The sequence below is a fragment of the Anolis carolinensis genome, chromosome 3 (assembly GCF_035594765.1).
Source record: "Anolis carolinensis isolate JA03-04 chromosome 3, rAnoCar3.1.pri, whole genome shotgun sequence".
Taxonomy (NCBI): domain Eukaryota; kingdom Metazoa; phylum Chordata; class Lepidosauria; order Squamata; family Dactyloidae; genus Anolis; species Anolis carolinensis.
Window position 1 is genome coordinate 185768024 of NC_085843.1, and position 13253 is coordinate 185781276.

General features: G+C 45.7%; 1 protein-coding gene across 1 annotated transcript in view; it reads right to left on the reverse strand.

Annotated features, from left to right (window-relative positions):
* anxa7 (annexin A7) overlaps nucleotides 1-8127 on the reverse strand; it is a 32766-nt gene extending 24639 nt beyond the window's left edge. The window contains exon 1 of the mRNA XM_008114234.3: nucleotides 7998-8127. The gene's annotated coding sequence lies outside the window, so the exon portion shown is untranslated. The remainder of the gene's footprint in view (nucleotides 1-7997) is intronic.
* Nucleotides 8128-13253: the final 5126 nt, after the last annotated feature.

Below are 13253 nucleotides of genomic sequence, written 5' to 3' on the forward strand. Positions count from 1 at the left end.
TTGGGCTTGGCTCCTGTGGTCAAAGTCTAACTGTTGTGTGACTGTTGTGTTGAAAGAGAGCCAGGTACTTAAGTTGATTGACAGCAGGCATTGTCCCCTGTTAATTGAGTTTCTGGGAAAGCTTTATTTGCCAGTGTGAGTTTCTGCCAGAGCCTGATCCCAGAAGGGCAGTTGGTTCTCGCAGAAGCAGAGGAAGCAGGAGGACATTTTTGCTCCCTGGCTTCAGGTAGGATTTGGCTAAGATTTGGCTAAGATTTTAAACTGAGTTTGGGCTTGGCTCCTGTGGTCAAAGTCTAACTGTTGTGTGACTGTTGTGTTGAAAGAGAGCCAGGTACTTAAGTTGATTGACAGCAGGCATTGTCCCCTGTTAATTGAGTTTCTGGGAAAGCTTTATTTGCCAGTGTGAGTTTCTGCCAGAGCCTGATCCCAGAAGGGCAGTTGGTTCTCGCAGAAGCAGAGGAAGCAGGAGGACATTTTTGCTCCCTGGCTTCAGGTAGGATTTGGCTAAGATTTGGCTAAGATTTTAAACTGAGTTTGGGCTTGGCTCCTGTGGTCAAAGTCTAACTGTTGTGTGACTGTTGTGTTGAAAGAGAGCCAGGTACTTAAGTTGATTGACAGCAGGCATTGTCCTCTGTTAATTGAGTTTCTGGGAAAGCTTTATTTGCCAGTGTAGAAAAGGCACCTTTACTAACTATCCTTTGCAGTACATACAGGAAACAAAGCAACATAAACAAATACACAAAGACGTGGTTTGTTGCAGTCTGCACATAAAGTGCGTGCATATTACTTAACTGTACAAAGATCCCACTTGGCCACCACGCTCACCAAGAGATGCAACAAAAGCAAAACATTCTCATCACATGCACCAGCTGTGGCATGTTCCGCTTTTTCACACAAAAACTAGACAACTACATCTGCTCCAAATGCAAACAGATGACTCTGATGGAGCAGAGGATCCAACAGCTCGAGCACCGTATTAAGACCCTTAAGGACATTCAGGCACTCGAGCTCTTCTTGGACACTGCACAACACGCTGCTGTAGATCAGCAGCCTGCATCACACCAACACCACCAAGACCATGATCAGGAACCTTATGGGGAGATCAACTCAAAGGTAGACAACCCTCAGGCTTGGAAGGAGGTCACCCATAGAAGGAGACGCAGGACCAGGCAGCCTCCACAGAACTCCTCTGCTCAGCTGCATTTACACAACAGATTTGAAATTCTTACATCATTAACATACAATCAGGAAACACATCTTGTGGAGGACCACAGTTTCTTAGATACCACTCAGTGGACCATCCTGGATCAATGCGCAGGGGATAGCCCTGACAGGGACAGTGCATCACCACAGTCACACTTATGTAATCATGCAAATGCTCCATCCCCAATCATAGACCAGGAGCAACAGGAACATCCTTGGGAGAGTAATGGGCTCTCGGATGTATCTCAATGGATTGTCATTGATGAATGCACTGGGGATGTTGAGGAGGAGGACAACACTTTACACCTACATGATTCACTTCAACAGGAACACTCTTCAGGGGACATACACACTGTCTTGCACAAAAGGGACCCTGTCAATCCTCAAAGGAAACAGGTCTTGGTAGTAGGTGACTCCCTCCTTAGAGGAACGGAAGCCATCATTTCCAGACCGGATGGGATGGCTCGAGAAACATGCTGCCTCCCGGGGGCAAAAATACACCATATCACTCAGAGGCTCAGCAGGCTCCTAAAGCCCCATCACCCTCCCCACCTTATGTTGATTCATGTAGGTACCAATGACACCGCTAGGCATACTTTTCAAAAGATCACAAATGATTTTCGAGCTCTGGGAACAAAGCTAAAACTGTATAATGTACATGTGATCTTTTCATCCCTCCTCCCCGTTGTAGGACATGGCTCTACAAGGGCCGGAAAAATAGTACAGGTCAATAACTGGCTCAGAAAATGGTGTCAAGAGGAGCATTTTGGCTTCCTTGACCATGGTCTACTCTTCCAAGAGGATGGACTACTGGCAAGCGATGGGGTGCATCTCACACAAGTAGGAAAACATCTTTTTGCACACAGACTCACAAACCTCATCAGGCGCACTTTAAACTAAATCCACTGGGGGAGGGGAACAACAGCCTGGCGAACACTATATTACCCACGACCACAGGGAACCGCCGTAAGGCTAAACGGAGGGCTGCACAAACACAGCAAGGACCAAGTACAGAGAGCACAATAATCCCAAATAAACAATTCGAGGGGAGGTCACAGGGGCTTACATGTCTTTACACTAATGCTCAGAGCATGGGAAATAAGCAAGACGAACTCCAACTCCTAGCACAGCACCACACATACGATGTCATAGGCATCACTGAAACCTGGTGGGATGACTCCCATCACTGGAATTTAACCATTGAGGGCTATAACCTCTTTCACATAAATAGAACAAAGGGGAGAGGAGGGGGAGTAGCTTTATATGTCAAAAACAGTTACATTGCAGAAGAAATGCAAGACTGTAATCCGGGAAACCAGCTTGAAAGCATCTGGATAAGAATCAAGGGAACCGGGACTCAAAAAGATCTTGTCGTGGGTGTCTACTACAGACCTCCGAGTCAGGATGAAGGACTTGATGAAGCCTTCTGTCAACAGCTGACCAAACAGGCACAAAGAAGAGATATAGTAGTCATGGGCGATTTCAATTATCCCGATATCTGCTGGAAAACAAACTCAGCCAAGAGTACAAAGTCCAACAAATTCCTCACTTGCCTTGCAGATAATTTTATGGTCCAGAAGGTAGAAGAGGCAACAAGGGGATCAGCAACTCTTGATCTAATCTTAACAAATGTGGAAGACCTGATCAATACAGTTGAAGTGGTTGGATCCTTAGGGGCAAGTGACCATGTGCTCCTGCAGTTTGCAATACAAAGGAATGCTGAAACTAAGACAAGTCAAACACGCATTCTGGACTTTAAGAGAGCTGACTTCCAAAAAATGAAGGAATTACTGAGCGGCATTCCATGGACGCCGATATTAAAAAACAAGGGAGTTAAGGATGGATGGGAGTTTTTCAAAAGTGAAATACTCAAGGCGCAAATGCAAACAGTGCCAACAAAGAAGAAAAATAAGACAAGTGCAAAGAAGCCAGAATGGATGTCCAAAGAACTTCTAACTGAGCTAAAGCTCAAAAGTGACATGCACAAGAAGTGGAAAAGGGGAGAAATCACCAAAGAAGAATTCAAACGTATAGCCAACTCCTGTAGGGAAAAGGTTCGCAAGGCTAAAGCGCAAAATGAGCTCAGGCTTGCCAGGGACATAAAAAACAACAAAAAAGGTTTTTTTGCTTATGTTGGTAGAAAAAGGAAGAAAAAGGAGGCGATAGGGCCACTGCAAGGAGTAGATGGGGTGATGGTGACAGGGGATAGGGAAAAGGCAGAACTGCTTAATGCCTTCTTTGCCTCGGTCTTCTCACAAAAAGAAAGCCATCTTCAACCTCAGCAACATGGAATGGACGAAGGATTGGGGGAAATCCAACCCCAAATAGGGAAACAAGTTGTCCAGGAACACCTGGCCACTCTAAACGAATTCAAGTCCCCAGGGCCAGATCAGCTACATCCAAGAGTATTGAAGGAACTAGCGGAAGTTATTTCAGAACCACTGGCAATCATCTTCGAGAGTTCTTGGAGAACAGGAGAAGTCCCAGCAGATTGGAGGAGGGCGAATGTGGTCCCTATCTTCAAGAAGGGAAAAAAGAACGACCCAAACAATTACCGTCCGGTCAGCCTCACATCAATACCAGGCAAGATTCTGGAAAAGATCATTAAGGAAGTGGTCTGCAAACACTTAGAAACAAATGCGGTCATTGCTAATAGTCAACACGGATTTACCAAAAACAAGTCATGCCAGACTAATCTGATCTCTTTTTTCGATAGAGTTACGAGTTGGGTCGATACAGGGAATGCCGTGGATGTAGCATATCTAGATTTCAGTAAGGCCTTCGACAAAGTCCCCCACGACCTTCTGGCAAACAAACTAGTAAAATGTGGGCTAGACAAAACTACGGTTAGGTGGATCTGTAATTGGCTAAGCGAACGAACCCAAAGGGTGCTCACCAATGCGTCGTCTTCATCATGGAAAGAAGTGACAAGTGGAGTGCCGCAGGGCTCCGTCCTGGGCCCGGTTCTGTTCAACATCTTTATTAACGACTTAGACGAAGGGTTAGAAGGCACGATCATCAAGTTTGCAGATGACACCAAACTCGGAGGGATAGCTAACACTCCAGAAGACAGGAGCAGAATTCAAAACGATCTTGACAGACTAGAGAGATGGGCCGAAACTAACAAAATGAAGTTCAACAGGGACAAATGCAAGATACTTCACTTCGGCAGAAAAAATGGAAATCAAAGATACAGAATGGGGGACGCCTGGCTTGACAGCAGTGTGTGCGAAAAAGATCTTGGAGTCCTCGTGGACAACAAGTTAAACATGAGCCTACAATGTGATGCGGCAGCTAAAAAAGCCAATGGGATTTTGGCCTGCATCAATAGGGGAATAACGTCTAGATCCAGGGAAGTCATGCTCCCCCTCTATTCTGCCTTGGTCAGACCACACCTGGAATACTGTGTCCAGTTTTGGGCACCGCAGATGAAGGGAGATGCTGACAAGCTGGAAAGCGTCCAGAGGAGGGCAACTAAAATGATTAAGGGTCTGGAGAACAAGCCCTATGAGGAGAGGCTTAAAGAGCTGGGCATGTTTAGCCTGCAGAAGAGAAGGCTGAGAGGAGACATGGTAGCCATGTACAAATATGTGAGGGGAAGTCATAGGGAGGAGGGAGCAAGCTTATTTTCTGCTGCCCTGCAGACTAGGACACGGAACAATGGCTTCAAACTACAGGAAAGGAGATTCCACCTGAACATCAGGAAGAACTTCCTCACTGTGAGGGCTGTTCGGCAGTGGACTCTCTCCCCCGGGCCGTGGTGGAGGCTCCTTCTTTGGAGGCTTTTAAGCAGAGGCTGGATGGCCATCTGTCGGGGGTGCTTTGAATGCGATTTCCTGCTTCTTAGCGGGGGGTTGGACTAGATGGCCCTTGAGGTCTCTTCCAACTCTACTATTCTATGATTCTATGATTCTATGATTCTATGATTATAGAAAAGGCCAGTTACAGACAATTCCCAAGTTGCAGACATCTGACTTACATACAATCATAGTTAGAAACCGGGGGGGGGGGGGGGGAGGAGGGGGGAGACAACATAAAGTGAGCGAAATCTACCCCTCGGAAGGGAAATTCACTACTGAAAGAGTCATCATGGGGAAAAAGTGTCTCCCCTGAACCTTTCTCACCAATCCTTGTTTCCACAACAAGCAAAATTTTCGAAATCTCATTATCACAGAGAAAGAAAGTGAGGCAAAATCTTTTCCACAGGGGCACAGACAGCAAAACAAGCCCCATAGAGTTCCTATGCTATCCTAAACTTGTGTGTGTGTGCGGAGTTATATTTTAAAAAGTACCTGTTCTGAATTACATATAAATTCAAGTTAAGAATACACCTACAGAATCTATATTGTGTTGTCGGAATCACTGGGTTGCTGTGAGTTTTCTGGACTGTATGGCCATGTTCCAGAAGCATTCTCTCCTGACGTTTCACCCACATCTATGGCATCCTCAGAAATTGTGAGGTCTGTTGGAAACTAGGCAAGTGGGGTTTATATATCTCTGGAAGGTCCAGGTTGGGAGAAAGAGCTCTTGCCTGCTTGAGGCTGGTGTGAATGGTGCAATGGGCCAGCTTGGTTAGCATTGAAGGTCCTACCCTGGACCTGGACCTTCCACAGATATATAAAGCCCACTTGCAGAGTTTTCCAACAGACCTTACAACCTCTGAGGATGCCTGCCATAGATTTGTGTGAAATGTCAGGAGAGAATGCTTCTGGAACATAGCCATACAACCTGGAAAACTCATAGAATCATAGAGTTGGAAGAGACCTCATGGCCATCCAGTCCAACCCCCTGCAAGCAGCAGGAAAATCTCATTCAAAGCACCCCCGACAGATGGCCATCCAGTCTCTGCTTAAAAGACTCCAAGGAAGGAGCCTCCACCACACTCCGGGGCAGAGAGTCCACTGCCGAACAACTCTCACAGTGAGGAAGTTCTTAGAATCACCCAGCAACTTAGAATCTATTCTCTCTTGTCTGCAATTCTGTAACTTCCTAGATCTGAAACTGATACCTTTCAAGCAGAGGGTGGGCTAATGGTTAGAAGACTGAAGTGCAATCCCATATACGGGCCAGTAGGCTTCCTTCCTTCAACATCATTTATGAATCAGTATCCAATATCAAATGAGTACGCTGAATACGCCTGTCCTGTCTGGCACAAGTCTGCCCATGCAAAGCAGGTGGACATAGCACTGAACGAAATATGCAGAATAATCACAGGATGCCTTAAACCTACACCTGTGGATAAACTCTACAAGTTAGCTGGCATTGCCCCTCCTGACATGCGACAGGAAGTTGCTGCTAACTGAGAGAAATAAGGTTGAACACTGTGAAAGCCACCCATTGCATGACTATCAGCCTCCTCCCACCAGACTCAAATCAAGGAAGGGCTTCATGAGAACCACCACTCCTCTTGATGTTCCTCCAGCAACAGCAAGGGTGTCCCTCTGTGCAGCTAAACCAGGCAATTCTAACTGGATGGCCCCCCAAGAGGGTCTTCCTCCAGGGGCAAACCAAGAATGGGCAACTTGGAAGTCCCTGAACAGACTCAGAAGCGGACTGGGCAGATCAAAAGACAACTTGGCAAGGTGGCACTACCTGGAGGAATCCTCCACCTTGTGTGACTGTGGAGCAGAACAAACAACTCCGCACATGTATGCTTGCCCACAATGTCCTGCCTCATGTACAGAGAAGTTGTTTAACGCTACGGACAATGCAGTTGCTGTTGCCCGCTTTTGGTCTAAAACTATTTAGCTGCTTGTGATTTCCATTATTTAATCACTTTTAAAATTTATTTACAGTAGAGTCTCGCTTATTCAAAGTAAACGGGTCAGCAGAACGTTGGATAAGCGAATATGTTGGATAATAAGGAGAGATTAAGGAAAAGCCTATTAAACATTAAATTAGGTTATGATTTTACAAATTAAGCACCAAAACATCATGTTATGCAACAAATTTGACAGAAAAAGTAGTTCAATACACAGTAATGCTATGTAGTAATTACACCATCCTCTGGACACATTCCAGCTTGTCAACATCTCTCTTCAACTGCGGTCCCCAGTTGGATAAGCGAGACTCTACTGTATTATGCAATGCTTTTGACACGAAATAAATAAATCAAATTAAGCATTTGAAAAGCCTATTAAATGCCACAGTTGCAAATGCTGTTCCCCCGCCCTTCCTATCTACAAGCACTCTACTGAGCTCCTCCAACATTTCCCACCGAATGAGTTTACTTCGTATCAAAGGGGTGAACTTAGCATCCAATGTGCAGGGAGGGCAAATGCTGCTCCCCCGCCCTTCCTTTCCACAAGTACTCTCCTCCTCCTCCTCCTCCTCCTCCTCACAGCGGTCCCTTGGCGCTTCCCGCCCTGTCCTCGCGCCCGCTTTAGCTCGAGCCCAGGTAGGGAGGGAGGGGCCCTGAGGACCTCTGCTCCGCTTGGAACCATGTCGGGAAAAAAGGGAGCGGGAGCGCGCAGGCGCAGAAGTGGCCCCGGACCCCCTCAGAGCCCCTCCTTCTCTGAGGAAACTTTGGTCGACCTCAGGAAAGTGGCTCGCGGCTGCTTTTGAAGGGGGGGGGGAGAAGGAGGAGGAGGAAGGGCGCGTGCGCGAGCGAGCCACTCAACGGCCCCAACTGCTTCCCTGTTTTCGGTTCCCAAGGCTTCCCCGCGGGGTGCCTTAGCGGCGCTCAGCCAATAAGCGGCCCAGGAGGGAGGGGGAGGAGGCGGGGGTCTCCTTCCTGAGGCGCTGTCCCTCCCCTCCGCTCCGCTCCCCTCAGCCCCGCTCCCTCCCGCCCTCACCTGAAACCTCGGGAGTCCCCTCCGGCCACCAGGACGCAGCAAAATGGAGGAGGAGGAGGTGCCCGAGCGAGGCGCGGCTGGAGGAGAGGCCGCCCCGCCTCTTCCCTCCTCCCGGGGCCCAGCCCGCCTCCCCAACCCCCCTCTTCTGCTTTGGGGGAGAGCAAGGGAGCCCGCGACTAAGCCCCACCCCAGTCAGATAGAAACTACTACTGTGGGATAGCGAGGGTCCGGAAAGAGCAACCCACAGCCCTGGCCTTCCCAAGTGCTGTATTGCGGCACCGTCCTTGACGCCTAAACTGTGAGAAAAGCGACCAATGAAGGGAAGGCACGCAGCGCCCTGAACTGTCTGGGAGAGACTAAGGGCTAGGCGGGTGTCAATCTCAGTTTCACCCAGGGCCGCATCGGCCTCATTTGCCTTCAACGGGCCCCTTGAATCCATGAGGAGCATCCAGCAGTGGCAGCATTCTTGCACCGACCCTGTTTAACATCAGCCACAGCCACCGCTCACAAAGAACTTTATATATGCTGGGTTGTTGTATGTCTTTCGGGCTGTGTGGCCATGTCCCAGAAGTATTCTCTCCTGACGTTTCGCCCACATCTATGGCAGGCATCCTCAGAGGTTGTGAGGCATGGATAAACTAGGCAAAGATCCACCCAGAGGAAAGGCGTTCTTACCATACATCAAGGGAACCACTGACCGCATAGGCAAACTGATGAAGAAGCACAACCTACAAGCTATCTACAGACCCACAAAGAAAATCCAACAAATGCTACAGTCAGCGAAAGACAAGAGGGATCCTCTCTCTTCTGCAGGAGTCTACCGGATACCATGCAGCTGTGGACAAGTCTACATAGGGACCACCAAACGTAGCTCCCAAAGACGAGTCAAAGAACATGAAAGGCACTGCAGACTTACTCAACCAGAGAAATCAGCCATAGCAGAGCACTTGATGAACCAACCTGGACACAGTATATTATTTGAGAACACAGAAATGCTTGACCACTCCAACAACTATCATGTCAGACTACACAGAGAAGCCATTGAAATCCACAAATCCGCATGTGGACAACTTCAACAGAAAGGAGGAAACCATGAAAATGAACAAAATCTGGCTACCAGTATTTAAAAACTCAAAAATCAGAACAGCAGATGGGAAGCAACACTCTGAGGGCAGAGGAGCCCCAAGGACGGCTAATGACTCTGAACAAAGGATGCCCCCCAGGCAAGAGACAAACCTTTCCAATGCTAATTAGGGTGATTAACTGAAACATTAGATCTCCCCAGCTACTACAAACAGAACCAGCTGAAGTCTAAGGTACTGAAGAGGCTTGGCTCTCTCTGACCCCAGAGGCATGCATTTCAATTTTAGATTCTGAGGCGAAGAGATGATACTACAGACTTTATTTTGCAAAACAAAGATGGGGGGTAGCATGAACCAAAGAGGAGTGCCACACGAATGAAAGTTCTCCTGACGTTTGTTTAGGTTTTACAAGTATTTCACACCTCTAAACATACTTCTTCCTCATGCCTTCTTTCTTTTCATCCTGTCTCCATTCCCTTTCATCTTCCCATGGTATTTTGATCTGTTGTTTATCAAAATAATTCAAGTTAGCGACTTCCCCACAATTTCCTCAACTGCAATCCTTCCATATACCAAATACCATTTGGATTTCCTGAATCCTGTTTGAAAATCAAAATACATCAAAATGCCATTTCTAATTTGAACTTTACTACATTTAAAACCTGCTTTTTGAGTTTATTGTCCTGTGAGTTCCTCAGCTTGACATTTCAGACCTTCAACTGATGTCTCCTTTTGCATCTCTAAGGAAGTGATGGTGTTTTATGGCTCTGTTTTCTCTTCTGTCAATTGCCATTTGTTATGTATGTTTCCCCTGGCTTAATCCTTCTAACACTAAAGGCTAAGTCTATTTTAATCAAACCTATTCTTCATACTATTGCTATTTATTAATCAAATTAAATCAGGCCCCCATGTCCCCCAAGACACAAGTGTGTGCTTTCCACCTATGGGGCCATGAAGCCAACAGATAATTGAAAGTTCCCTGGGAAGGCCAAGAGCTCGAACACTGTTTGCAACCTAAATATTTTGGTGTCATCCTAGATCGAACACTAACATTTTAGAAACACTGTATGAACACCAAGCACAAAGTAGCTGCATGCAATAACATCCTGCGGAAACTGACTGGCAGTGCATGGAGTGCAGACCCCAAATTTTATCAGTTTTATACTTATTTACACAATGCTTTTAACATGAAATAAATTGAATGACAACTCCCATCCCTTTTGATGATCCACCATGCGGGCAGGGGATGATGGGAGTTGCAACTCCACAGCACTGGTGGTTCTGAGGTCAGAGAAGGGTTGAAGCTAGGCATCATATCCACAAGACTTGTATTCAAGCCTCACTCTCCTGACTAAACAGAACAAAATTCAGTCTTCTAGATGTTACTGTATACTAGAGAACCTGGAGATGGTAGCGCACGCACCGGTAACCTCAAGGTTGGACTTCCGCTATGTGGTTTACATTGGGCTACCTTTGTACCAAGCTCAAAAACAGATGGTTCAAATACAGCACCCAGATTTGTTACAGGAACATCCAGGAGTGAGCACATTACACCTGTCCTAGTGTTACTTCACTGGCTGTGAATGACTGGGTTACTGTGAGTTTTCTGGGATGTATGGCCATATTCCAGAAGCATTCTCTCCTGACGTTTCGCCTACATCTATGGCAGGCATCTTCAGAGGTTGTGAGGTCTGTTGGAAACTAGTCAAGTGAGGTTTATATATCTGGAAAGTCCAGAGTGGGAGAAATAACTCTTGTCTGTTTGGGGCAAGTATGAATGTTGCAATTGGCCATCTTGTTTAGCATTAAATTACCTTGCAGCTTCAAAGTCTGGTTGCTTCCTGCCTGGAGGAATTATTTGTTGGGAGGTGTTAGCTGGCCCTGATTGTTTTCTGTGTGGAATTCCTCTGTTTTCTGAATGTTGTTCTTTATTTACTGTCCTGATTTTAGAGCTTTTTTAATACTGGTAGCTAGATTTTGTTAATTTTTATGGTTTCCCCCTTTTTGTTGAAATTGTCCACATGCTTGTGGAGTTCAATGGATTCTCTTCCAATTAGTTTCCAGGGAAAGTACAAAGTGTTGGTTTTGACCCTTAAAGCCCTATATGATTTGGGTCCAGGTTACCTACAAGATCGCCCTTTCCCATACAATCCACCCAAAACCAGCCTGCCAGAACCCGACTGGTGATTATCACTCAGAGGACCTTTTCATCGCCCATCCCAAGACTCAGTAATGATCTGTTAGTAAAGCTCCGACAGCTAGATCAGCAGGCAGAATTTAAAAACCACCTAAAGACACATCTCTTCCGGCAGGCCTACCCAGACACTATTTAAACTATGAATCTTAAACTCATTTCCTTTGGTTGATGTCTGTTTTGTGTATGTAATATATATTTTATAGAAATGTAGCTTTAATGTGGATCTTTTATAGAAATATGTATATTTGTTGAATTTTTGCTATGCTTGTTTTTTTTTTAAATTGTGTTGTAACCTGCCTCGAGCTGCAGGGAGATGCGGGTAAGAAATACTACTACTACTACTAATAATAATAATAATAAGAAGAAGAAGAAGAAGAAGAAGAAGGAAGAAGATGATGATGATCATCATCATCATCATAACACTCATCAGCTCTAGACATGATGTCTGGTGATGAGAAAGGTAGGAGTTGTAGTTCAGCATCTGGAGGGCCACGTAAAATGAAATGGCAGGCCAAATTTGGCCCACAAGCCTTGCATTTGATCCACATGTCTTGTAGCTTCATAACACTAGAATATGGATCCACTTTAAACCCAGTTTCTGCCTCCTGTAGAATTTTAGGGTTTGTAGTTTTGTGAGGCCCAGGACCTGTCTCATTGAGCAGTTTAAAGGCCCCTCCCTAAACCACAAGCCCCTGAATTCTGCAGAAGGCAGAAATTAGATTTAAAGTGAATCCATGCTCTAGTGTGATGAAGTCCCTAAGGCACCAGATAATACCTGAATCTTGGAAGCTAAGCAGGGTTAAGCCTGATTTGTGCTTGGACAGGAGACCACCAACCAATACCAGGTTCTGTAGGCTATAGTTCAGAGGAAGGAACTGGCAGAACCATCTCTTCAGTACACCTTGTATAAGAAAACCCTATGGGATCACTATAAGTAGAGAGGTGACTTTGAAGAACATATAAACACACACTGCTCAAGGGGGCAGAATATGTGTGTTCAATTTAGTAAATTATTTCAGCCCTACAGGTAGGACTGGAAGAAACAAAGCCCTGGCACCTGCTGCTTGTCTCTGAAGCAAATCCTGAGCTGCAAGAACCAAGGCCCCATCTCTCACTAGCCTTGCTTTGGATTGGGTGGACCTTGGGGCTTTGAAGAGCTCTGTGGCAATAGGGAAAGGGATTGGAGAAGAGAAATGTGACTGCGGCAAAACAAAATATTCTTACCTTTCTCCTGAGATCTGATGAAAGTACTCTTTCTTTCTTGCATAGGTAGCGTGACTCCTAAAGTTACCTATGTTTTCTATTTAGATGCCAATAAATCTGGCTGTGCAGATAAAAGATGTGTGCTAGGTACCCTCTAATGCGGTGTTTCTCAAACTGCCAGGTGTTTTGGACTTCAGTTCCCAAAAATCCCAGGCAGTTTAACAGCTGTTAGAAATTGTGGGAGCTGACATCCAAAACATCTGGAGGAGCAAAGTTTGAGAAACACTGCTTTAGTGCAACATGAATTTTTTAAGATCTAGTGTCATTGTTTTACATTGTGGGTAATTGCATGGAAGAGAAAGGGAACGATCACAGAGGTAAGAAAAATTTTGTGGACATGGCATTTTGTTAGAAACTATAATCTCATCAAGTGCAGCAGTCATATCTATGCAGCAGCAAACCTTCCTGCTAGTTGCACAAAGAAAGAAAAATAGGAGCCTGGACTTATATTGGTCCTGAAGAGACTCAGACAAGATGGTATTCTATAAGAGCAGTTGATGTCTTATGAAATCTGTATTGAAATGATGGTTGTCGCTAACACAACTGAGAGGACATGGATGGGTGCTGTCGAAAGGTTGCTCTGAGGTTATTAAAAAAACTTTGTGGGTCTGTTCAGCTCAGAGAATGACTCATTGTCTCCCATTTATGGTCATTCCGAATGTTCAACATTAAAAAAATAATAAACAACATCCTACATCTATCTAGTGCACTAAT